This window comes from Chiloscyllium punctatum, chromosome 42 (genome assembly GCF_047496795.1).
Source record: "Chiloscyllium punctatum isolate Juve2018m chromosome 42, sChiPun1.3, whole genome shotgun sequence".
Lineage (NCBI taxonomy): Eukaryota > Metazoa > Chordata > Chondrichthyes > Orectolobiformes > Hemiscylliidae > Chiloscyllium > Chiloscyllium punctatum.
In genome coordinates this window covers 9,491,695-9,517,103 of record NC_092780.1, presented here as the reverse complement: position 1 = coordinate 9,517,103, position 25,409 = coordinate 9,491,695, and the positions used below count along the sequence as shown (strand labels likewise).

General features: G+C 48.1%; 10 non-coding genes across 10 annotated transcripts; all 10 read left to right on the top strand.

Annotated features, from left to right (window-relative positions):
- The first annotated feature begins 1,442 nt into the window (after window positions 1–1,442).
- On the top strand, window positions 1,443–1,514 carry trnac-gca (transfer RNA cysteine (anticodon GCA)). The gene has a single exon. It is a non-coding gene; the product is annotated as a tRNA-Cys (tRNA).
- A 995-nt stretch (window positions 1,515–2,509) lies between these two features.
- Window positions 2,510–2,581, top strand: trnac-gca (transfer RNA cysteine (anticodon GCA)). Its single transcript has one exon. It is a non-coding gene; the product is annotated as a tRNA-Cys (tRNA).
- Window positions 2,582–6,235: 3,654 nt separating this feature from the next.
- Window positions 6,236–6,307, top strand: trnac-gca (transfer RNA cysteine (anticodon GCA)). Its single transcript has one exon. It is a non-coding gene; the product is annotated as a tRNA-Cys (tRNA).
- A 995-nt stretch (window positions 6,308–7,302) lies between these two features.
- trnac-gca (transfer RNA cysteine (anticodon GCA)) lies at window positions 7,303–7,374 on the top strand. The gene has a single exon. It is a non-coding gene; the product is annotated as a tRNA-Cys (tRNA).
- A 3,130-nt stretch (window positions 7,375–10,504) lies between these two features.
- trnac-gca (transfer RNA cysteine (anticodon GCA)) lies at window positions 10,505–10,576 on the top strand. Its single transcript has one exon. It is a non-coding gene; the product is annotated as a tRNA-Cys (tRNA).
- A 2,076-nt stretch (window positions 10,577–12,652) lies between these two features.
- trnac-gca (transfer RNA cysteine (anticodon GCA)) lies at window positions 12,653–12,724 on the top strand. Its single transcript has one exon. It is a non-coding gene; the product is annotated as a tRNA-Cys (tRNA).
- Window positions 12,725–14,788: 2,064 nt separating this feature from the next.
- trnac-gca (transfer RNA cysteine (anticodon GCA)) lies at window positions 14,789–14,860 on the top strand. The gene has a single exon. It is a non-coding gene; the product is annotated as a tRNA-Cys (tRNA).
- Window positions 14,861–15,855: 995 nt separating this feature from the next.
- trnac-gca (transfer RNA cysteine (anticodon GCA)) lies at window positions 15,856–15,927 on the top strand. Its single transcript has one exon. It is a non-coding gene; the product is annotated as a tRNA-Cys (tRNA).
- Window positions 15,928–20,662: 4,735 nt separating this feature from the next.
- On the top strand, window positions 20,663–20,734 carry trnac-gca (transfer RNA cysteine (anticodon GCA)). Its single transcript has one exon. It is a non-coding gene; the product is annotated as a tRNA-Cys (tRNA).
- Window positions 20,735–22,267: 1,533 nt separating this feature from the next.
- On the top strand, window positions 22,268–22,339 carry trnac-gca (transfer RNA cysteine (anticodon GCA)). Its single transcript has one exon. It is a non-coding gene; the product is annotated as a tRNA-Cys (tRNA).
- Window positions 22,340–25,409: the final 3,070 nt, after the last annotated feature.

Sequence of the window (25,409 nt, the reverse complement as noted above, 5' to 3'; positions counted from 1 at the left end):
TCCTTCTTTGAAGAACACCTCAAAGACACGAAGATCCGTGTTGCATTGTGAGATGTTGCAAAACATGCACTGCATCGCAGAAACGAGAGCATGAAAGCGTTGCACGTGCATACGGTCAGCGCGGATGCACTCTATGAGTGCATCTGCGCAATATCTTCCGTCCATCTGAACTCTACCACTCAGCCATTTCCATTTCCGATGCAAATGCCATTGAAGTCAGACAGTCATTTTCGAGTTAGGTTCCACATACAAAACATCTGTGCTGCACGTAAACTGTTGAAAGGCGCAGACAAGAGAGTTGTTTTAGACAATTGTCATTGTAGTATGTGGAAAGTGTAAACATGCACCGCCCTTTTCTCGTGGGAGTCTAGCTCAGTGGTAGAGCATTTGACTGCAGATCCAGAGGTCCCCAGTTCAAATCTGGGTGCCCCCTTTATACAAGCAACTTCCCTGCACTGGAGCGGCTTTTCAAGTAACTGCCGTTGCCCATCCTGCACAGGAAACACTGAAGGAGGGGTGTTTTGCTACCACAGCAAGGTTCCTTCTTTGAAGAACACCTCAAAGACACGAAGATCCGTGTTGCATCGTGAGGTGTTGCATCGTGAGATGTTGCAAAACATGCACTGCAGCGCCGAAACGAGAGCATGAAAGCATTGCACGTGCATACGGTCAGCGCCGAGGTCATCGGAGCAATATCTTCCGTCCATCTGGACTCTACCACTCAGCCATTTCCATTTCCGATGCAAATGCCATTGAAGTCAGACAGTCATTTTGGAGTTAGGTTCCACATACAAAACATCTGTGCTGCACGTAAACTGTTGAAAGGCGCAGACAAGAGAGTTGTTTTAGACAATTGTCACTGTAGTATGTGGAAAGTGTAAACATGCACCGCAGTTTTCTGTTGGGGGTATAGCTCAGTGGTAGAGCATTTTACTGCAGATCAAGAGGTCCCCAGTTCAAATCTGGGTGCCCCCTTCATAGAAGCAACTTCCCGGCACTGGAGCGGCTTTTCAAGTAACTGCCGTTGCCCATCCTGCACAGGAAACACTGAAGGAGGGGTGTTTTGCTACCACAGCAAGGTTCCTTCTATGATGAACACCTCAAAGACACAAAGATCCGTGTTGCATCGTGAGATGTTGCAAAACATGCACTGCAGCCCCGAAACGAGAGCATGAAAGCGTTGCACGTACATACGGTCAGCGCGGATGCACTCGATGAGTGCATCTGCGCAATATCTTCCGTCCATCTGAACTCTACCACTCAGCCATTTCCATTTCCGATGCAAATGCCATTGAAGTCAGACAGTCATTTTGGAGTTAGGTTCCACATACAAAACATCTGTGCTGCACGTAAACTGTTGAAAGGCACAGACAAAAGAGTTGTTTTCGACAATTGTCACTGTAGTGTGTGGAAAGTATAAACATGCACCGCAGTTTTCCGTTGGGGGTATAGCTCAGTGGTAGAGCATTTGACTGCAGATCAAGAGGTCCCCAGTTCAAATCTGGGTGCCCCCTTTATACAAGCAACTTCCCTGCACTGGAGCGGCTTTTCAAGTAACTGCCGTTGCCCATCCTGCACAGGAAACACTGAAGGAGGGGTGTTTTGCTACCACAGCAAGGTTCCTTCTATGATGAACACCTCAAAGACTCAAAGATCCGTGGTGCATCGTGAGATGTTGCAAAACATGCACTGCAGCGCAGAAACGAGAGCATGAAAGCGTTGCACGTGCATACGGTCAGCGCGGATGCACTCTATGAGTGCATCTGCGCAATATCTTCCGTCCATCTGAACTCTACCACTCAGCCATTTCCATTTCCGATGCAAATGCCATTGAAGTCAGACAGTCATTTTGGAGTTAGGTTCCACATACAAAACATCTGTGCTGCACGTAAACTGATGAAAGGCGCAGACAAGAGAGTTGTTTTAGACAATTGTCACTGTAGTATGTGGAAAGTGTAAACATGCACCGCCCTTTTCTCGTGGGAGTCTAGCTCAGTGGTAGAGCATTTGACTGCAGATCCAGAGGTCCCCAGTTCAAATCTGGGTGCCCCCTTTATACAAGCAACTTCCCAGCACTGGAGCGGCTTTTCAAGTAACTGCCGTTGCCCATCCTGCACAGGAAGCACTGAAGGAGGGGTGTTTTGCTACCACAGCAAGGTTCCTTCTTTGATGAACTCCTCAAAGACACAAAGATCTGTGTTGCATCGTGAGATGTTGCAAAACATGCACTGCAGCCCCGAAACGAGAGCATGAAAGCGTTGCACGTACATACGGTCAGCGCGGATGCACTCGATGAGTGCATCTGCGCAATATCTTACGTCCACCACTCAGCCATTTCCAGTTCCGATGCAAATGCCATTGAAGTCAGACAGTCATTTTGGAGTTAGGTTCCACATACAAAACATCTGTGCTGCACGTAAACTGTTGAAAGGCACAGACAAAAGAGTTGTTTTCGACAATTGTCACTGTAGTATGTGGAAAGTATAAACATGCACCGCAGTTTTCCGGTGGGGGTATAGCTCAGTGGTAGAGCATTTGACTGCAGATCGAGAGGTCCCCAGTTCAAATCTGGGTGCCCCCTTTATACAAGCAACTTCCCTGCACTGGAGCGGCTTTTCAAGTAACTGCCGTTGCCCATCCTGCACAGGAAACACTGAAGGAGGGGTGTTTTGCTACCACAGCAAGGTTCCTTCTACGATGAACACCTCAAAGGCACGAAGATCCGTGTTGCATCGTGAGATGTTGCAAAACATGCACTGCAGCGCTGAAACGAGAGCATGAAAGCATCGCACGTGCACATGGTCAGCGCGGATGCACTCGATGAGTGCATCTGCGCAATATCTTCCGTCCATCTGAACTCTACCACTCAGCCATTTCCATTTCCGATGCAAATGCCATTGAAGTCAGACAGTCATTTTGGAGTTAGGTTCCACATACAAAACATCTGTGCTGCACGTAAACTGATGAAAGGCGCAGACAAGAGAGTTGTTTTAGACAATTGTCATTGTAGTATGTGGAAAGTGTAAACATGCACCGCCCTTTTCTCGTGGGAGTCTAGCTCAGTGGTAGAGCATTTGACTGCAGATCCAGAGGTCCCCAGTTCAAATCTGGGTGCCCCCTTTATACAAGCAACTTCCCTGCACTGGAGCGGCTTTTCAAGTAACTGCCGTTGCCCATCCTGCACAGGAAACACTGAAGGAGGGGTGTTTTGCTACCACAGCAAGGTTCCTTCTTTGATGAACACCTCAAAGACACGAAGATCCGTGTTGCATCGTGAGATGTTGCAAAACATGCACTGCAGCGCCGAAACGAGAGCATGAAAGCATTGCACGTGCATACGGTCAGCGCCGAGGTCATCGGAGCAATATCTTCCGTCCATCTGGACTCTACCACTCAGCCATTTCCATTTCCGATGCAAATGCCATTGAAGTCAGACAGTCATTTTGGAGTTAGGTTCCACATACAAAACATCTGTGCTGCACGTAAACTGTTGAAAGGCGCAGACAAGAGACTTGTTTTAGACAATTGTCACTGTAGTATGTGGAAAGTGTAAACATGCACCGCAGTTTTCTGTTGGGGTTATAGCTCAGTGGTAGAGCATTTTACTGCAGATCAAGAGGTCCCCAGTTCAAATCTGGGTGCCCCCTTCATAGAAGCAACTTCCCGGCACTGGAGCAGCTTTTCAAGTAACTGCCGTTGCCCATCCTGCACAGGAAACACTGAAGGAGGGGTGTTTTGCTACCACAGCAAGGTTCCTTCTATGATGAACACCTCAAAGACACAAAGATCCGTGTTGCATCGTGAGATGTTGCAAAACATGCACTGCAGCCCCGAAACGAGAGCATGAAAGCGTTGCACGTACATACGGTCAGCGCGGATGCACTCGATGAGTGCATCTGCGCAATATCTTACGTCCACCACTCAGCCATTTCCAGTTCCGATGCAAATGCCATTGAAGTCAGACAGTCATTTTGGAGTTAGGTTCCACATACAAAACATCTGTGCTGCACGTAAACTGTTGAAAGGCACAGACAAAAGAGTTGTTTTCGACAATTGTCACTGTAGTGTGTGGAAAGTATAAACATGCACCGCAGTTTTCCGTTGGGGGTATAGCTCAGTGGTAGAGCATTTGACTGCAGATCCAGAGGTCCCCAGTTCAAATCTGGGTGCCCCCTTTATACAAGCAACTTCCCTGCACTGGAGCGGCTTTTCAAGTAACTGCCGTTGCCCATCCTGCACAGGAAACACTGAAGGAGGGGTGTTTTGCTACCACAGCAAGGTTCCTTCTATGATGAACACCTCAAAGACTCAAAGATCCGTGGTGCATCGTGAGATGTTGCAAAACATGCACTGCAGCGCAGAAACGAGAGCATGAAAGCGTTGCACGTGCATACGGTCAGCGCGGATGCACTCTTTGAGTGCATCTGCGCAATATCTTCCGTCCATCTGAACTCTACCACTCAGCCATTTCCATTTCCGATGCAAATGCCATTGAAGTCAGACAGTCATTTTGGAGTTAGGTTCCACATACAAAACATCTGTGCTGCACGTAAACTGATGAAAGGCGCAGACAAGAGAGTTGTTTTAGACAATTGTCATTGTAGTATGTGGAAAGTGTAAACATGCACCGCCCTTTTCTCGTGGGAGTCTAGCTCAGTGGTAGAGCATTTGACTGCAGATCCAGAGGTCCCCAGTTCAAATCTGGGTGCCCCCGTTATACAAGCAACTTCCCTGCACTGGAGCGGCTTTTCAAGTAACTGCCGTTGCCCATCCTGCACAGGAAACACTGAAGGAGGGGTGTTTTGCTACCACAGCAAGGTTCCTTCTTTGATGAACACCTCAAAGACACGAAGATCCGTGTTGCATCGTGAGATGTTGCAAAACATGCACTGCAGCGCCGAAACGAGAGCATGAAAGCATTGCACGTGCATACGGTCAGCGCCGAGGTCATCGGAGCAATATCTTCCGCCCATCTGGACTCTACCACTCAGCCATTTCCATTTCCGATGCAAATGCCATTGTAGTCAGACAGTCATTTTGGAGTTAGGTTCCACATACAAAACATCTGTGCTGCACGTAAACTGTTGAAAGGCGCAGACAAGAGAGTTGTTTTAGACAATTGTCACTGTAGTATGTGGAAAGTGTAAACATGCACCGCAGTTTTCTGTTGGGGGTATAGCTCAGTGGTAGAGCATTTTACTGCAGATCAAGAGGTCCCCAGTTCAAATCTGGGTGCCCCCTTCATAGAAGCAACTTCCCGGCACTGGAGCGGCTTTTCAAGTAACTGCCGTTGCCCATCCTGCACAGGAAACACTGAAGGAGGGGTGTTTTGCTACCACAGCAAGGTTCCTTCTATGATGAACACCTCAAAGACACAAAGATCCGTGTTGCATCGTGAGATGTTGCAAAACATGCACTGCAGCCCCAAAACGAGAGCATGAAAGCGTTGCACGTACATACGGTCAGCGCGGATGCACTCGATGAGTGCATCTGCGCAATATCTTCCGTCCATCTGAACTCTACCACTCAGCCATTTCCAGTTCCGATGCAAATGCCATTGAAGTCAGACAGTCATTTTGGAGTTAGGTTCCACATACAAAACATCTGTGCTGCACGTAAACTGTTGAAAGGCACAGACAACAGAGTTGTTTCAGACAATTGTCACTGTAGTATGTGGAAAGTGTAAACATGCACCGCAGTTTTCCGTTGGGGGTATAGCTCAGTGGTAGAGCATTTGACTGCAGATCAAGAGGTCCCCAGGTCAAATCTGGGTGCCCCCTTTTCCAAGCAACTTCCCGACACTGGAGCGGCTTTTCAAGTAACTGCCGTTGCCCCTCCTGCACAGGAAACACTGAAGGAGGGGTGTTTTGCTACCACAGCAAGGTTCCTTCTACGATGAACACCTCAAAGACACGAAGATCCGTGTTGCATCGTGAGATGTTGCAAAACATGCACTGCAGCCCCGAAACGAGAGCATGAAAGCGTTGCACGTACATACGGTCAGCGCGGATGCACTCGATGAGTGCATCTGCGCAATATCTTACGTCCACCACTCAGCCATTTCCAGTTCCGATGCAAATGCCATTGAAGTCAGACAGTCATTTTGGAGTTAGGTTCCACATACAAAACATCTGTGCTGCACGTAAACCGTTGAAAGGCGCAGACAAGAGAGTTGTTTTAGACAATTGTCACTGTAGTATGTGGAAAGTGTAAACATGCACCGCAGTTTTCTGTTGGGGGTATAGCTCAGTGGTAGAGCATTTGACTGCAGATCAAGAGGTCCCCAGTTCAAATCTGGGTGCCCCCTTTATACAAGCAACTTCCCTGCACTGGAGCGGCTTTTCAAGTAACTGCCGTTGCCCATCCTGCACAGGAAACACTGAAGGAGGGGTGTTTTGCTACCACAGCAAGGTTCCTTCTTTGATGAACACCTCAAAGACACAAAGATCCGTGTTGCATCGTGAGATGTTGCAAAACATGCACTGCAGCCCCGAAACGAGAGCATGAAAGCGTTGCACGTACATACGGTCAGCGCGGATGCACTCGATGAGTGCATCTGCGCAATATCTTACGTCCACCACTCAGCCATTTCCAGTTCCGATGCAAATGCCATTGAAGTCAGACAGTCATTTTGGAGTTAGGTTCCACATACAAAACATCTGTGCTGCACGTAAACTGTTGAAAGGCGCAGACAAGAGAGTTGTTTTAGACAATTGTCACTGTAGTATGTGGAAAGTGTAAACATGCACCGCAGTTTTCTGTTGGGGGTATAGCTCAGTGGTAGAGCATTTTACTGCAGATCAAGAGGTCCCCAGTTCAAATCTGGGTGCCCCCTTCATAGAAGCAACTTCCCGGCACTGGAGCGGCTTTTCAAGTAACTGCCGTTGCCCATCCTGCACAGGAAACACTGAAGGAGGGGTGTTTTGCTACCACAGCAAGGTTCCTTCTATGATGAACACCTCAAAGACACAAAGATCCGTGTTGCATCGTGAGATGTTGCAAAACATGCACTGCAGCCCCGAAACGAGAGCATGAAAGCGTTGCACGTACATACGGTCAGCGCGGATGCACTCGATGAGTGCATCTGCGCAATATCTTCCGTCCATCTGAACTCTACCACTCAGCCATTTCCATTTCCGATGCAAATGCCATTGAAGTCAGACAGTCATTTTGGAGTTAGGTTCCACATACAAAACATCTGTGCTGCACGTAAACTGTTGAAAGGCACAGACAAAAGAGTTGTTTTCGACAATTGTCACTGTAGTGTGTGGAAAGTATAAACATGCACCGCAGTTTTCCGTTGGGGGTATAGCTCAGTGGTAGAGCATTTGACTGCAGATCAAGAGGTCCCCAGTTCAAATCTGGGTGCCCCCTTTATACAAGCAACTTCCCTGCACTGGAGCGGCTTTTCAAGTAACTGCCGTTGCCCATCCTGCACAGGAAACACTGAAGGAGGGGTGTTTTGCTACCACAGCAAGGTTCCTTCTATGATGAACACCTCAAAGACTCAAAGATCCGTGGTGCATCGTGAGATGTTGCAAAACATGCACTGCAGCGCAGAAACGAGAGCATGAAAGCGTTGCACGTGCATACGGTCAGCGCGGATGCACTCTATGAGTGCATCTGCGCAATATCTTCCGTCCATCTGAACTCTACCACTCAGCCATTTCCATTTCCGATGCAAATGCCATTGAAGTCAGACAGTCATTTTGGAGTTAGGTTCCACATACAAAACATCTGTGCTGCACGTAAACTGATGAAAGGCGCAGACAAGAGAGTTGTTTTAGACAATTGTCACTGTAGTATGTGGAAAGTGTAAACATGCACCGCCCTTTTCTCGTGGGAGTCTAGCTCAGTGGTAGAGCATTTGACTGCAGATCCAGAGGTCCCCAGTTCAAATCTGGGTGCCCCCTTTATACAAGCAACTTCCCAGCACTGGAGCGGCTTTTCAAGTAACTGCCGTTGCCCATCCTGCACAGGAAACACTGACGGAGGGGTGTTTTGCTACCACAGCAAGGTTCCTTCTTTGAAGAACACCTCAAAGACACGAAGATCCGTGTTGCATCGTGAGATGTTGCAAAACATGCACTGCAGCGCCGAAACGAGAGCATGAAAGCATTGCACGTGCATACGGTCAGCGCCGAGGTCATCGGAGCAATGTCTTCCGTCCATCTGGACTCTACCACTCAGCCATTTCCATTTCCGATGCAAATGCCATTGAAGTCAGACAGTCATTTTGGAGTTAGGTTCCACATACAAAACATCTGTGCTGCACGTAAACTGTTGAAAGGCGCAGACAAGAGAGTTGTTTTAGACAATTGTCACTGTAATATGTGGAAAGTGTAAACATGCACCGCAGTTTTCTGTTGGGGGTATAGCTCAGTGGTAGAGCATTTTACTGCAGATCAAGAGGTCCCCAGTTCAAATCTGGGTGCCCCCTTCATAGAAGCAACTTCCCGGCACTGGAGCGGCTTTTCAAGTAACTGCCGTTGCCCATCCTGCACAGGAAACACTGAAGGAGGGGTGTTTTGCTACCACAGCAAGGTTCCTTCTTTGATGAACACCTCAAAGACACAAAGATCCGTGTTGCATCGTGAGATGTTGCAAAACATGCACTGCAGCCCCGAAACGAGAGCATGAAAGCGTTGCACGTACATACGGTCAGCGCGGATGCACTCGATGAGTGCATCTGCGCAATATCTTACGTCCACCACTCAGCCATTTCCAGTTCCGATGCAAATGCCATTGAAGTCAGACAGTCATTTTGGAGTTAGGTTCCACATACAAAACATCTGTGCTGCACGTAAACTGTTGAAAGGCGCAGACAAGAGAGTTGTTTTAGACAATTGTCACTGTAGTATGTGGAAAGTGTAAACATGCACCGCCGTTTTCTGTTGGGGGTATAGCTCAGTGGTAGAGCATTTGACAGCAGATCCCAAGGTCCCCAGTTCAAATCTGGGTGCCCCCTTTATACAAGCAACTTCCCAGCACTGGAGCGGCTTTTCAAGTAACTGCCGTTGCCCATCCTGCACAGGAAACACTGAAGGAGGGGTGTTTTGCTACCACAGCAAGGTTCCTTCTTTGAAGAACACCTCAAAGACACGAAGATCCGTGTTGCATCGTGAGATGTTGCAAAACATGCACTGCATCGCAGAAACGAGAGCATGAAAGCGTTGCACGTGCATACGGTCAGCGCGGATGCACTCTATGAGTGCATCTGCGCAATATCTTCCGTCCATCTGAACTCTACCACTCAGCCATTTCCATTTCCGATGCAAATGCCATTGAAGTCAGACAGTCATTTTGGAGTTAGGTTCCACATACAAAACATCTGTGCTGCACGTAAACTGATGAAAGGCGCAGACAAGAGAGTTGTTTTAGACAATTGTCATTGTAGTATGTGGAAAGTGTAAACATGCACCGCCCTTTTCTCGTGGGAGTCTAGCTCAGTGGTAGAGCATTTGACTGCAGATCCAGAAGTCCCCAGTTCAAATCTGGGTGCCCCCTTTATACAAGCAACTTCCCTGCACTGGAGCGGCTTTTCAAGTAACTGCCGTTGCCCATCCTGCACAGGAAACACTGAAGGAGGGGTGTTTTGCTACCACAGCAAGGTTCCTTCTTTGATGAACACCTCAAAGACACGAAGATCCGTGTTGCATCGTGAGGTGTTGCATCGTGAGATGTTGCAAAACATGCACTGCAGCGCCGAAACGAGAGCATGAAAGCATTGCACGTGCATACGGTCAGCGCCGAGGTCATCGGAGCAATATCTTCCGTCCATCTGGACTCTACCACTCAGCCATTTCCATTTCCGATGCAAATGCCATTGAAGTCAGACAGTCATTTTGGAGTTAGGTTCCACATACAAAACATCTGTGCTGCACGTAAACTGTTGAAAGGCGCAGACAAGAGAGTTGTTTTAGACAATTGTCACTGTAGTATGTGGAAAGTGTAAACATGCACCGCAGTTTTCTGTTGGGGGTATAGCTCAGTGGTAGAGCATTTTACTGCAGATCAAGAGGTCCCCAGTTCAAATCTGGGTGCCCCCTTCATAGAAGCAACTTCCCGGCACTGGAGCGGCTTTTCAAGTAACTGCCGTTGCCCATCCTGCACAGGAAACACTGAAGGAGGGGTGTTTTGCTACCACAGCAAGGTTCCTTCTACGATGAACACCTCAAAGACACAAAGATCCGTGTTGCATCGTGAGATGTTGCAAAACATGCACTGCAGCGCCGAAACGAGAGCATGAAAGCATTGCACGTGCATACGGTCAGCGCCGAGGTCATCGGAGCAATATCTTCCGTCCATCTGGACTCTACCACTCAGCCATTTCCATTTCCTATGCAAATGCCATTGAAGTCAGACAGTCATTTTGGAGTTAGGTTCCACATACAAAACATCTGTACTGCACGTAAACTGTTGAAAGGCGCAGACAAGAGAGTTGTTTTAGACAATTGTCACTGTAGTATGTGGAAAGTGTAAACATGCACCGCAGTTTTCTGTTGGGGGTATAGCTCAGTGGTAGAGCATTTGACTGCAGATCAAGAGGTCCCCAGTTCAAATCTGGGTGCCCCCTTTATACAAGCAACTTCCCTGCACTGGAGCGGCTTTTCAAGTAACTGCCGTTGCCCATCCTGCACAGGAAACACTGAAGGAGGGGTGTTTTGCTACCACAGCAAGGTTCCTTCTTTGATGAACACCTCAAAGACACAAAGATCCGTGTTGCATCGTGAGATGTTGCAAAACATGCACTGCAGCCCCGAAACGAGAGCATGAAAGCGTTGCACGTACATACGGTCAGCGCGGATGCACTCGATGAGTGCATCTGCGCAATATCTTACGTCCACCACTCAGCCATTTCCAGTTCCGATGCAAATGCCATTGAAGTCAGACAGTCATTTTGGAGTTAGGTTCCACATACAAAACATCTGTGCTGCACGTAAACTGTTGAAAGGCGCAGACAAGAGAGTTGTTTTAGACAATTGTCACTGTAGTATGTGGAAAGTGTAAACATGCACCGCCGTTTTCTGTTGGGGGTATAGCTCAGTGGTAGAGCATTTGACTGCAGATCCCGAGGTCCCCAGTTCAAATCTGGGTGCCCCCTTTATACAAGCAACTTCCCAGCACTGGAGCGGCTTTTCAAGTAACTGCCGTTGCCCATCCTGCACAGGAAACACTGAAGGAGGGGTGTTTTGCTACCACAGCAAGGTTCCTTCTTTGAAGAACACCTCAAAGACACGAAGATCCGTGTTGCATTGTGAGATGTTGCAAAACATGCACTGCATCGCAGAAACGAGAGCATGAAAGCGTTGCACGTGCATACGGTCAGCGCGGATGCACTCTATGAGTGCATCTGCGCAATATCTTCCGTCCATCTGAACTCTACCACTCAGCCATTTCCATTTCCGATGCAAATGCCATTGAAGTCAGACAGTCATTTTGGAGTTAGGTTCCACATACAAAACATCTGTGCTGCACGTAAACTGATGAAAGGCGCAGACAAGAGAGTTGTTTTAGACAATTGTCATTGTAGTATGTGGAAAGTGTAAACATGCACCGCCCTTTTCTCGTGGGAGTCTAGCTCAGTGGTAGAGCATTTGACTGCAGATCCAGAGGTCCCCAGTTCAAATCTGGGTGCCCCCTTTATACAAGCAACTTCCCTGCACTGGAGCGGCTTTTCAAGTAACTGCCGTTGCCCATCCTGCACAGGAAACACTGAAGGAGGGGTGTTTTGCTACCACAGCAAGGTTCCTTCTTTGATGAACACCTCAAAGACACGAAGATCCGTGTTGCATCGTGAGGTGTTGCATCGTGAGATGTTGCAAAACATGCACTGCAGCGCCGAAACGAGAGCATGAAAGCATTGCACGTGCATACGGTCAGCGCCGAGGTCATCGGAGCAATATCTTCCGTCCATCTGGACTCTACCACTCAGCCATTTCCATTTCCGATGCAAATGCCATTGAAGTCAGACAGTCATTTTGGAGTTAGGTTCCACATACAAAACATCTGTGCTGCACGTAAACTGTTGAAAGGCGCAGACAAGAGAGTTGTTTTAGACAATTGTCACTGTAGTATGTGGAAAGTGTAAACATGCACCGCAGTTTTCTGTTGGGGGTATAGCTCAGTGGTAGAGCATTTTACTGCAGATCAAGAGGTCCCCAGTTCAAATCTGGGTGCCCCCTTCATAGAAGCAACTTCCCGGCACTGGAGCGGCTTTTCAAGTAACTGCCGTTGCCCATCCTGCACAGGAAACACTGAAGGAGGGGTGTTTTGCTACCACAGCAAGGTTCCTTCTATGATGAACACCTCAAAGACACAAAGATCCGTGTTGCATCGTGAGATGTTGCAAAACATGCACTGCAGCCCCGAAACGAGAGCATGAAAGCGTTGCACGTACATACGGTCAGCGCGGATGCACTCGATGAGTGCATCTGCGCAATATCTTCCGTCCATCTGAACTCTACCACTCAGCCATTTCCATTTCCGATGCAAATGCCATTGAAGTCAGACAGTCATTTTGGAGTTAGGTTCCACATACAAAACATCTGTACTGCACGTAAACTGTTGAAAGGCGCAGACAAGAGAGTTGTTTTAGACAATTGTCACTGTAGTATGTGGAAAGTGTAAACATGCACCGCAGTTTTCTGTTGGGGGTATAGCTCAGTGGTAGAGCATTTGACTGCAGATCAAGAGGTCCCCAGTTCAAATCTGGGTGCCCCCTTTATACAAGCAACTTCCCTGCACTGGAGCGGCTTTTCAAGTAACTGCCGTTGCCCATCCTGCACAGGAAACACTGAAGGAGGGGTGTTTTGCTACCACAGCAAGGTTCCTTCTTTGATGAACACCTCAAAGACACAAAGATCCGTGTTGCATCGTGAGATGTTGCAAAACATGCACTGCAGCCCCGAAACGAGAGCATGAAAGCGTTGCACGTACATACGGTCAGCGCGGATGCACTCGATGAGTGCATCTGCGCAATATCTTACGTCCACCACTCAGCCATTTCCAGTTCCGATGCAAATGCCATTGAAGTCAGACAGTCATTTTGGAGTTAGGTTCCACATACAAAACATCTGTGCTGCACGTAAACTGTTGAAAGGCGCAGACAAGAGAGTTGTTTTAGACAATTGTCACTGTAGTATGTGGAAAGTGTAAACATGCACCGCCGTTTTCTGTTGGGGGTATAGCTCAGTGGTAGAGCATTTGACTGCAGATCCCGAGGTCCCCAGTTCAAATCTGGGTGCCCCCTTTATACAAGCAACTTCCCAGCACTGGAGCGGCTTTTCAAGTAACTGCCGTTGCCCATCCTGCACAGGAAACACTGAAGGAGGGGTGTTTTGCTACCACAGCAAGGTTCCTTCTTTGAAGAACACCTCAAAGACACGAAGATCCGTGTTGCATTGTGAGATGTTGCAAAACATGCACTGCATCGCAGAAACGAGAGCATGAAAGCGTTGCACGTGCATACGGTCAGCGCGGATGCACTCTATGAGTGCATCTGCGCAATATCTTCCGTCCATCTGAACTCTACCACTCAGCCATTTCCATTTCCGATGCAAATGCCATTGAAGTCAGACAGTCATTTTGGAGTTAGGTTCCACATACAAAACATCTGTGCTGCACGTAAACTGATGAAAGGCGCAGACAAGAGAGTTGTTTTAGACAATTGTCATTGTAGTATGTGGAAAGTGTAAACATGCACCGCCCTTTTCTCGTGGGAGTCTAGCTCAGTGGTAGAGCATTTGACTGCAGATCCAGAGGTCCCCAGTTCAAATCTGGGTGCCCCCTTTATACAAGCAACTTCCCTGCACTGGAGCGGCTTTTCAAGTAACTGCCGTTGCCCATCCTGCACAGGAAACACTGAAGGAGGGGTGTTTTGCTACCACAGCAAGGTTCCTTCTTTGATGAACACCTCAAAGACACGAAGATCCGTGTTGCATCGTGAGGTGTTGCATCGTGAGATGTTGCAAAACATGCACTGCAGCGCCGAAACGAGAGCATGAAAGCATTGCACGTGCATACGGTCAGCGCCGAGGTCATCGGAGCAATATCTTCCGTCCATCTGGACTCTACCACTCAGCCATTTCCATTTCCGATGCAAATGCCATTGAAGTCAGACAGTCATTTTGGAGTTAGGTTCCACATACAAAACATCTGTGCTGCACGTAAACTGTTGAAAGGCGCAGACAAGAGAGTTGTTTTAGACAATTGTCACTGTAGTATGTGGAAAGTGTAAACATGCACCGCAGTTTTCTGTTGGGGGTATAGCTCAGTGGTAGAGCATTTTACTGCAGATCAAGAGGTCCCCAGTTCAAATCTGGGTGCCCCCTTCATAGAAGCAACTTCCCGGCACTGGAGCGGCTTTTCAAGTAACTGCCGTTGCCCATCCTGCACAGGAAACACTGAAGGAGGGGTGTTTTGCTACCACAGCAAGGTTCCTTCTACGATGAACACCTCAAAGACACAAAGATCCGTGTTGCATCGTGAGATGTTGCAAAACATGCACTGCAGCGCCGAAACGAGAGCATGAAAGCATTGCACGTGCATACGGTCAGCGCCGAGGTCATCGGAGCAATATCTTCCGTCCATCTGGACTCTACCACTCAGCCATTTCCATTTCCTATGCAAATGCCATTGAAGTCAGACAGTCATTTTGGAGTTAGGTTCCACATACAAAACATCTGTACTGCACGTAAACTGTTGAAAGGCGCAGACAAGAGAGTTGTTTTAGACAATTGTCACTGTAGTATGTGGAAAGTGTAAACATGCACCGCAGTTTTCTGTTGGGGGTATAGCTCAGTGGTAGAGCATTTGACTGCAGATCAAGAGGTCCCCAGTTCAAATCTGGGTGCCCCCTTTATACAAGCAACTTCCCTGCACTGGAGCGGCTTTTCAAGTAACTGCCGTTGCCCATCCTGCACAGGAAACACTGAAGGAGGGGTGTTTTGCTACCACAGCAAGGTTCCTTCTTTGATGAACACCTCAAAGACACAAAGATCCGTGTTGCATCGTGAGATGTTGCAAAACATGCACTGCAGCCCCGAAACGAGAGCATGAAAGCGTTGCACGTACATACGGTCAGCGCGGATGCACTCGATGAGTGCATCTGCGCAATATCTTACGTCCACCACTCAGCCATTTCCAGTTCCGATGCAAATGCCATTGAAGTCAGACAGTCATTTTGGAGTTAGGTTCCACATACAAAACATCTGTGCTGCACGTAAACTGTTGAAAGGCGCAGACAAGAGAGTTGTTTTAGACAATTGTCACTGTAGTATGTGGAAAGTGTAAACATGCACCGCCGTTTTCTGTTGGGGGTATAGCTCAGTGGTAGAGCATTTGACTGCAGATCCCGAGGTCCCCAGTTCAAATCTGGGTGCCCCCTTTATACAAGCAACTTCCCAGCACTGGAGCGGCTTTTCAAGTAACTGCCGTTGCCCATCCTGCACAGGAAACACTGAAGGAGGGGTGTTTTGCTACCACAGCAAGGTTCCTTCTTTGAAGAACACCTCAAAGACACGAAGATCCGTGTTGCATTGTGAGATGTTGCAAAACATGCACTGCATCGCAGAAACGAGAGCATGAAAGCGTTGCACGTACATACGGTCAGCGCGGATGCACTCGATGAGTGCATCTGCGCAATATCTTCCGTCCATCTGAACTCTACCACTCAGCCATTTCCATTTCCGATGCAAATGCCATTGAAGTCAGACAGTCATTTTGGAGTTAGGTTCCACATACAAAACATCTGTGCTGCACGTAAACTGTTGAAAGGCACAGACAAAAGAGTTGTTTTCGACAATTGTCACTGTAGTGTGTGGAAAGTATAAACATGCACCGCAGTTTTCCGTTGGGGGTATAGCTCAGTGGTAGAGCATTTGACTGCAGATCAAGAGGTCCCCAGTTCAAATCTGGGTGCCCCCTTTATACAAGCAACTTCCCTGCACTGGAGCGGCTTTTCAAGTAACTGCCGTTGCCCATCCTGCACAGGAAACACTGAAGGAGGGGTGTTTTGCTACCACAGCAAGGTTCCTTCTATGATGAACACCTCAAAGACTCAAAGATCCGTGGTGCATCGTGAGATGTTGCAAAACATGCACTGCAGCGCAGAAACGAGAGCATGAAAGCGTTGCACGTGCATACGGTCAGCGCGGATGCACTCTATGAGTGCATCTGCGCAATATCTTCCGTCCATCTGAACTCTACCACTCAGCCATTTCCATTTCCGATGCAAATGCCATTGAAGTCAGACAGTCATTTTGGAGTTAGGTTCCACATACAAAACATCTGTGCTGCACGTAAACTGATGAAAGGCGCAGACAAGAGAGTTGTTTTAGACAATTGTCACTGTAGTATGTGGAAAGTGTAAACATGCACCGCCCTTTTCTCGTGGGAGTCTAGCTCAGTGGTAGAGCATTTGACTGCAGATCCAGAGGTCCCCAGTTCAAATCTGGGTGCCCCCTTTATACAAGCAACTTCCCAGCACTGGAGCGGCTTTTCAAGTAACTGCCGTTGCCCATCCTGCACAGGAAACACTGACGGAGGGGTGTTTTGCTACCACAGCAAGGTTCCTTCTTTGAAGAACACCTCAAAGACACGAAGATCCGTGTTGCATCGTGAGATGTTGCAAAACATGCACTGCAGCGCCGAAACGAGAGCATGAAAGCATTGCACGTGCATACGGTCAGCGCCGAGGTCATCGGAGCAATGTCTTCCGTCCATCTGGACTCTACCACTCAGCCATTTCCATTTCCGATGCAAATGCCATTGAAGTCAGACAGTCATTTTGGAGTTAGGTTCCACATACAAAACATCTGTGCTGCACGTAAACTGTTGAAAGGCGCAGACAAGAGAGTTGTTTTAGACAATTGTCACTGTAATATGTGGAAAGTGTAAACATGCACCGCAGTTTTCTGTTGGGGGTATAGCTCAGTGGTAGAGCATTTTACTGCAGATCAAGAGGTCCCCAGTTCAAATCTGGGTGCCCCCTTCATAGAAGCAACTTCCCGGCACTGGAGCGGCTTTTCAAGTAACTGCCGTTGCCCATCCTGCACAGGAAACACTGAAGGAGGGGTGTTTTGCTACCACAGCAAGGTTCCTTCTTTGATGAACACCTCAAAGACACAAAGATCCGTGTTGCATCGTGAGATGTTGCAAAACATGCACTGCAGCCCCGAAACGAGAGCATGAAAGCGTTGCACGTACATACGGTCAGCGCGGATGCACTCGATGAGTGCATCTGCGCAATATCTTACGTCCACCACTCAGCCATTTCCAGTTCCGATGCAAATGCCATTGAAGTCAGACAGTCATTTTGGAGTTAGGTTCCACATACAAAACATCTGTGCTGCACGTAAACTGTTGAAAGGCGCAGACAAGAGAGTTGTTTTAGACAATTGTCACTGTAGTATGTGGAAAGTGTAAACATGCACCGCCGTTTTCTGTTGGGGGTATAGCTCAGTGGTAGAGCATTTGACAGCAGATCCCGAGGTCCCCAGTTCAAATCTGGGTGCCCCCTTTATACAAGCAACTTCCCAGCACTGGAGCGGCTTTTCAAGTAACTGCCGTTGCCCATCCTGCACAGGAAACACTGAAGGAGGGGTGTTTTGCTACCACAGCAAGGTTCCTTCTTTGAAGAACACCTCAAAGACACGAAGATCCGTGTTGCATCGTGAGATGTTGCAAAACATGCACTGCATCGCAGAAACGAGAGCATGAAAGCGTTGCACGTGCATACGGTCAGCGCGGATGCACTCTATGAGTGCATCTGCGCAATATCTTCCGTCCATCTGAACTCTACCACTCAGCCATTTCCATTTCCGATGCAAATGCCATTGAAGTCAGACAGTCATTTTGGAGTTAGGTTCCACATACAAAACATCTGTGCTGCACGTAAACTGATGAAAGGCGCAGACAAGAGAGTTGTTTTAGACAATTGTCATTGTAGTATGTGGAAAGTGTAAACATGCACCGCCCTTTTCTCGTGGGAGTCTAGCTCAGTGGTAGAGCATTTGACTGCAGATCCAGAAGTCCCCAGTTCAAATCTGGGTGCCCCCTTTATACAAGCAACTTCCCTGCACTGGAGCGGCTTTTCAAGTAACTGCCGTTGCCCATCCTGCACAGGAAACACTGAAGGAGGGGTGTTTTGCTACCACAGCAAGGTTCCTTCTTTGATGAACACCTCAAAGACACGAAGATCCGTGTTGCATCGTGAGGTGTTGCATCGTGAGATGTTGCAAAACATGCACTGCAGCGCCGAAACGAGAGCATGAAAGCATTGCACGTGCATACGGTCAGCGCCGAGGTCATCGGAGCAATATCTTCCGTCCATCTGGACTCTACCACTCAGCCATTTCCATTTCCGATGCAAATGCCATTGAAGTCAGACAGTCATTTTGGAGTTAGGTTCCACATACAAAACATCTGTGCTGCACGTAAACTGTTGAAAGGCGCAGACAAGAGAGTTGTTTTAGACAATTGTCACTGTAGTATGTGGAAAGTGTAAACATGCACCGCAGTTTTCTGTTGGGGGTATAGCTCAGTGGTAGAGCATTTTACTGCAGATCAAGAGGTCCCCAGTTCAAATCTGGGTGCCCCCTTCATAGAAGCAACTTCCCGGCACTGGAGCGGCTTTTCAAGTAACTGCCGTTGCCCATCCTGCACAGGAAACACTGAAGGAGGGGTGTTTTGCTACCACAGCAAGGTTCCTTCTACGATGAACACCTCAAAGACACAAAGATCCGTGTTGCATCGTGAGATGTTGCAAAACATGCACTGCAGCGCCGAAACGAGAGCATGAAAGCATTGCACGTGCATACGGTCAGCGCCGAGGTCATCGGAGCAATATCTTCCGTCCATCTGGACTCTACCACTCAGCCATTTCCATTTCCTATGCAAATGCCATTGAAGTCAGACAGTCATTTTGGAGTTAGGTTCCACATACAAAACATCTGTACTGCACGTAAACTGTTGAAAGGCACAGACAACAGAGTTGTTTCAGACAATTGTCACTGTAGTATGTGGAAAGTGTAAACATGCACCGCCCTTTTCTCGTGGGAGTCTAGCTCAGTGGTAGAGCATTTGACTGCAGATCCAGAGGTCCCCAGTTCAAATCTGGGTGCCCCCTTTATACAAGCAACTTCCCTGCACTGGAGCGGCTTTTCAAGTAACTGCCGTTGCCCATCCTGCACAGGAAACACTGAAGGAGGGGTGTTTTGCTACCACAGCAAGGTTCCTTCTATGATGAACACCTCAAAGACTCAAAGATCCGTGGTGCATCGTGAGATGTTGCAAAACATGCACTGCAGCGCAGAAACGAGAGCATGAAAGCGTTGCACGTGCATACGGTCAGCGCGGATGCACTCTATGAGTGCATCTGCGCAATATCTTCCGTCCATCTGAACTCTACCACTCAGCCATTTCCATTTCCGATGCAAATGCCATTGAAGTCAGACAGTCATTTTGGAGTTAGGTTCCACATACAAAACATCTGTGCTGCACGTAAACTGATGAAAGGCGCAGACAAGAGAGTTGTTTTAGACAATTGTCATTGTAGTATGTGGAAAGTGTAAACATGCACCGCCTTTTTCTCGTGGGAGTCTAGCTCAGTGGTAGAGCATTTGACTGCAGATCCAGAGGTCCCCAGTTCAAATCTGGGTGCCCCCGTTATACAAGCAACTTCCCTGCACTGGAGCGGCTTTTCAAGTAACTGCCGTTGCCCATCCTGCACAGGAAACACTGAAGGAGGGGTGTTTTGCTACCACAGCAAGGTTCCTTCTTTGATGAACACCTCAAAGACACGAAGATCCGTGTTGCATCGTGAGATGTTGCAAAACATGCACTGCAGCGCCGAAACGAGAGCATGAAAGCATTGCACGTGCATACGGTCAGCGCCGAGGTCATCGGAGCAATATCTTCCGTCCATCTGGACTCTACCACTCAGCCATTTCCATTTCCGATGCAAATGCCATTGAAGTCAGACAGTCATTTTGGAGTTAGGTTCCACATACAAAACATCTGTGCTGCAGGTAAACTGTTGAAAGGCGCAGACAAGAGAGTTGTTTTAGACAATTGTCACTGTAGTATGTGGAAAGTGTAAACATGCACCGCAGTTTTCTGTTGGGGGTATAGCTCAGTGGTAGAGCATTTTACTGCAGATCAAGAGGTCCCCAGTTCAAATCTGGGTGCCCCCTTCATAGAAGCAACTTCCCGGCACTGGAGCGGCTTTTCAAGTAACTGCCGTTGCCCATCCTGCACAGGAAACACTGAAGGAGGGGTGTTTTGCTACCACAGCAAGGTTCCTTCTATGATGAACACCTCAAAGACACAAAGATCCGTGTTGCATCGTGAGATGTTGCAAAACATGCACTGCAGCCCCGAAACGAGAGCATGAAAGCGTTGCACGTACATACGGTCAGCGCGGATGCACTCGATGAGTGCATCTGCGCAATATCTTCCGTCCATCTGAACTCTACCACTCAGCCATTTCCAGTTCCGATGCAAATGCCATTGAAGTCAGACAGTCATTTTGGAGTTAGGTTCCACATACAAAACATCTGTGCTGCACGTAAACTGTTGAAAGGCACAGACAAAAGAGTTGTTTTCGACAATTGTCACTGTAGTGTGTGGAAAGTATAAACATGCACCGCAGTTTTCCGTTGGGGGTATAGCTCAGTGGTAGAGCATTTGACTGCATATCAAGAGGTCCCCAGTTCAAATCTGGGTGCCCCCTTTATACAAGCAACTTCCCTGCACTGGAGCGGCTTTTCAAGTAACTGCCGTTGCCCATCCTGCACAGGAAACACTGAAGGAGGGGTGTTTTGCTACCACAGCAAGGTTCCTTCTATGATGAACACCTCAAAGACTCAAAGATCCGTGGTGCATCGTGAGATGTTGCAAAACATGCACTGCAGCGCAGAAACGAGAGCATGAAAGCGTTGCACGTGCATACGGTCAGCGCGGATGCACTCTATGAGTGCATCTGCGCAATATCTTCCGTCCATCTGAACTCTACCACTCAGCCATTTCCATTTCCGATGCAAATGCCATTGAAGTCAGACAGTCATTTTGGAGTTAGGTTCCACATACAAAACATCTGTGCTGCACGTAAACTGATGAAAGGCGCAGACAAGAGAGTTGTTTTAGACAATTGTCATTGTAGTATGTGGAAAGTGTAAACATGCACCGCCCTTTTCTCGTGGGAGTCTAGCTCAGTGGTAGAGCATTTGACTGCAGATCCAGAGGTCCCCAGTTCAAATCTGGGTGCCCCCTTTATACAAGCAACTTCCCAGCACTGGAGCGGCTTTTCAAGTAACTGCCGTTGCCCATCCTGCACAGGAAACACTGAAGGAGGGGTGTTTTGCTACCACAGCAAGGTTCCTTCTTTGAAGAACACCTCAAAGACACGAAGATCCGTGTTGCATCGTGAGATGTTGCAAAACATGCACTGCAGCGCCGAAACGAGAGCATGAAAGCATTGCACGTGCATACGGTCAGCGCCGAGGTCATCGGAGCAATATCTTCCGTCCATCTGGACTCTACCACTCAGCCATTTCCATTTCCGATGCAAATGCCATTGAAGTCAGGCAGTCATTTTGGAGTTAGGTTCCACATACAAAACATCTGTGCTGCACGTAAACTGTTGAAAGGCGCAGACAAGAGAGTTGTTTTAGACAATTGTCACTGTAGTATGTGGAAAGTGTAAACATGCACCGCAGTTTTCTGTTGGGGGTATAGCTCAGTGGTAGAGCATTTTACTGCAGATCAAGAGGTCCCCAGTTCAAATCTGGGTGCCCCCTTCATAGAAGCAACTTCCCGGCACTGGAGCGGCTTTTCAAGTAACTGCCGTTGCCCATCCTGCACAGGAAACACTGAAGGAGGGGTGTTTTGCTACCACAGCAAGGTTCCTTCTATGATGAACACCTCAAAGACACAAAGATCCGTGTTGCATCGTGAGATGTTGCAAAACATGCACTGCAGCCCCGAAACGAGAGCATGAAAGCGTTGCACGTACATACGGTCAGCGCGGATGCACTCGATGAGTGCATCTGCGCAATATCTTCCGTCCATCTGAACTCTACCACTCAGCCATTTCCAGTTCCGATGCAAATGCCATTGAAGTCAGACAGTCATTTTGGAGTTAGGTTCCACATACAAAACATCTGTGCTGCACGTAAACTGTTGAAAGGCACAGACAAAAGAGTTGTTTTCGACAATTGTCACTGTAGTGTGTGGAAAGTATAAACATGCACCGCAGTTTTCCGTTGGGGGTATAGCTCAGTGGTAGAGCATTTGACTGCATATCAAGAGGTCCCCAGTTCAAATCTGGGTGCCCCCTTTTCCAAGCAACTTCCCTGCACTGGAGCGGCTTTTCAATTAACTGCCGTTGCCCCTCCTGCACAGGAAACACTGAAGGAGGGGTGTTTTGCTACCACAGCAAGGTTCCTTCTACGATGAACACCGCAAAGACACAAAGATCCGTGTTGCATCGTGAGATGTTGCAAAACATGCACTGCATCGCAGAAACGAGAGCATGAAAGTGTTGCACGTGCATACGGTCAGCGCGGATGCACTCTATGAGTGCATCGGCGCAATATCTTCCGTCCATCTGAACTCTACCACTCAGCCATTTCCAGTTCCGATGCAAATGCCATTGAAGTCAGACAGTCATTTTGGAGTTAGGTTCCACATACAAAACATCTGTGCTGCACGTAAACTGTTGAAAGGCACAGACAAAAGAGCTGTTTTAGACAATTGTCACTGTAGTATGTGGAAAGTGTAAACATGCACCGCAGTTTTCTGTTGGGGGTATAGCTCAGTGGTAGAGCATTTTACTGCAGATCCCGAGGTCCCCAGTTCAAATCTGGGTGCCCCCTTCATAGAAGCAACTTCCCGGCACTGGAGCGGCTTTTCAAGTAACTGCCGTTGCCCATCCTGCACAGGAAACACTGAAGGAGGGGTGTTTTGCTACCACAGCAAGGTTCCTTCTTTGATGAACACCTCAAAGACACAAAGATCCGTGTTGCATCGTGAGATGTTGCAAAACATGCACTGCAGCCCCGAAACGAGAGCATGAAAGCGTTGCACGTACATACGGTCAGCGCGGATGCACTCTATGAGTGCATCTGCGCAATATCTTACGTCCACCACTCAGCCATTTCCAGTTCCGATGCAAATGCCATTGAAGTCAGACAGTCATTTTGGAGTTAGGTTCCACATACAAAACATCTGTGCTGCACGTAAACTGATAAAAGGCGCAGACAAGAGAGTTGTTTTAGACAATTGTCATTGTAGTATGTGGAAAGTGTAAACATGCACCGCCCTTTTCTCGTGGGAGTCTAGCTCAGTGGTAGAGCATTTGACTGCAGATCCAGAGGTCCCCAGTTCAAATCTGGGTGCCCCCTTTATACAAGCAACTTCCCTGCACTGGAGCGGCTTTTCAAGTAACTGCCGTTGCCCATCCTGCACAGGAAACACTGAAGGAGGGGTGTTTTGCTACCACAGCAAGGTTCCTTCTTTGATGAACACCTCAAAGACACGAAGATCCGTGTTGCATCGTGAGGTGTTGCATCGTGAGATGTTGCAAAACATGCACTGCAGCGCCGAAACGAGAGCATGAAAGCATTGCACGTGCATACGGTCAGCGCCGAGGTCATCGGAGCAATATCTTCCGTCCATCTGGACTCTACCACTCAGCCATTTCCATTTCCGATGCAAATGCCATTGAAGTCAGACAGTCATTTTGGAGTTAGGTTCCACATACAAAACATCTGTGCTGCACGTAAACTGTTGAAAGGCGCAGACAAGAGAGTTGTTTTAGACAATTGTCACTGTAGTATGTGGAAAGTGTAAACATGCACCGCAGTTTTCTGTTGGGGGTATAGCTCAGTGGTAGAGCATTTTACTGCAGATCAAGAGGTCCCCAGTTCAAATCTGGGTGCCCCCTTCATAGAAGCAACTTCCCGGCACTGGAGCGGCTTTTCAAGTAACTGCCGTTGCCCATCCTGCACAGGAAACACTGAAGGAGGGGTGTTTTGCTACCACAGCAAGGTTCCTTCTATGATGAACACCTCAAAGACACAAAGATCCGTGTTGCATCGTGAGATGTTGCAAAACATGCACTGCAGCCCCGAAACGAGAGCATGAAAGAGTTGCACGTACATACGGTCAGCGCGGATGCACTCGATGAGTGCATCTGCGCAATATCTTCCGTCCATCTGAACTCTACCACTCAGCCATTTCCAGTTCCGATGCAAATGCCATTGAAGTCAGACAGTCATTTTGGAGTTAGGTTCCACATACAAAACATCTGTGCTGCACGTAAACTGTTGAAAGGCACAGACAAAAGAGTTGTTTTCGACAATTGTCACTGTAGTGTGTGGAAAGTATAAACATGCACCGCAGATTTCCGTTGGGGGTATAGCTCAGTGGTAGAGCATTTGACTGCATATCAAGAGGTCCCCAGTTCAAATCTGGCTGCCCCCTTTATACAAGCAACTTCCCTGCACTGGAGCGGCTTTTCAAGTAACTGCCGTTGCCCATCCTGCACAGGAAACACTGAAGGAGGGGTGTTTTGCTACCACAGCAAGGTTCCTTCTATGATGAACACCTCAAAGACTCAAAGATCCGTGGTGCATCGTGAGATGTTGCAAAACATGCACTGCAGCGCAGAAACGAGAGCATGAAAGCGTTGCACGTGCATACGGTCAGCGCGGATGCACTCTATGAGTGCATCTGCGCAATATCTTCCGTCCATCTGAACTCTACCACTCAGCCATTTCCATTTCCGATGCAAATGCCATTGAAGTCAGACAGTCATTTTGGAGTTAGGTTCCACATACAAAACATCTGTGCTGCACGTAAACTGATGAAAGGCGCAGACAAGAGAGTTGTTTTAGACAATTGTCATTGTAGTATGTGGAAAGTGTAAACATGCACCGCCCTTTTCTCGTGGGAGTCTAGCTCAGTGGTAGAGCATTTGACTGCAGATCCAGAGGTCCCCAGTTCAAATCTGGGTGCCCCCTTTATACAAGCAACTTCCCAGCACTGGAGCGGCTTTTCAAGTAACTGCCGTTGCCCATCCTGCACAGGAAACACTGAAGGAGGGGTGTTTTGCTACCACAGCAAGGTTCCTTCTTTGAAGAACACCTCAAAGACACGAAGATCCGTGTTGCATCGTGAGATGTTGCAAAACATGCACTGCAGCGCCGAAACGAGAGCATGAAAGCATTGCACGTGCATACGGTCAGCGCCGAGGTCATCGGAGCAATATCTTCCGTCCATCTGGACTCTACCACTCAGCCATTTCCATTTCCGATGCAAATGCCATTGAAGTCAGGCAGTCATTTTGGAGTTAGGTTCCACATACAAAACATCTGTGCTGCACGTAAACTGTTGAAAGGCGCAGA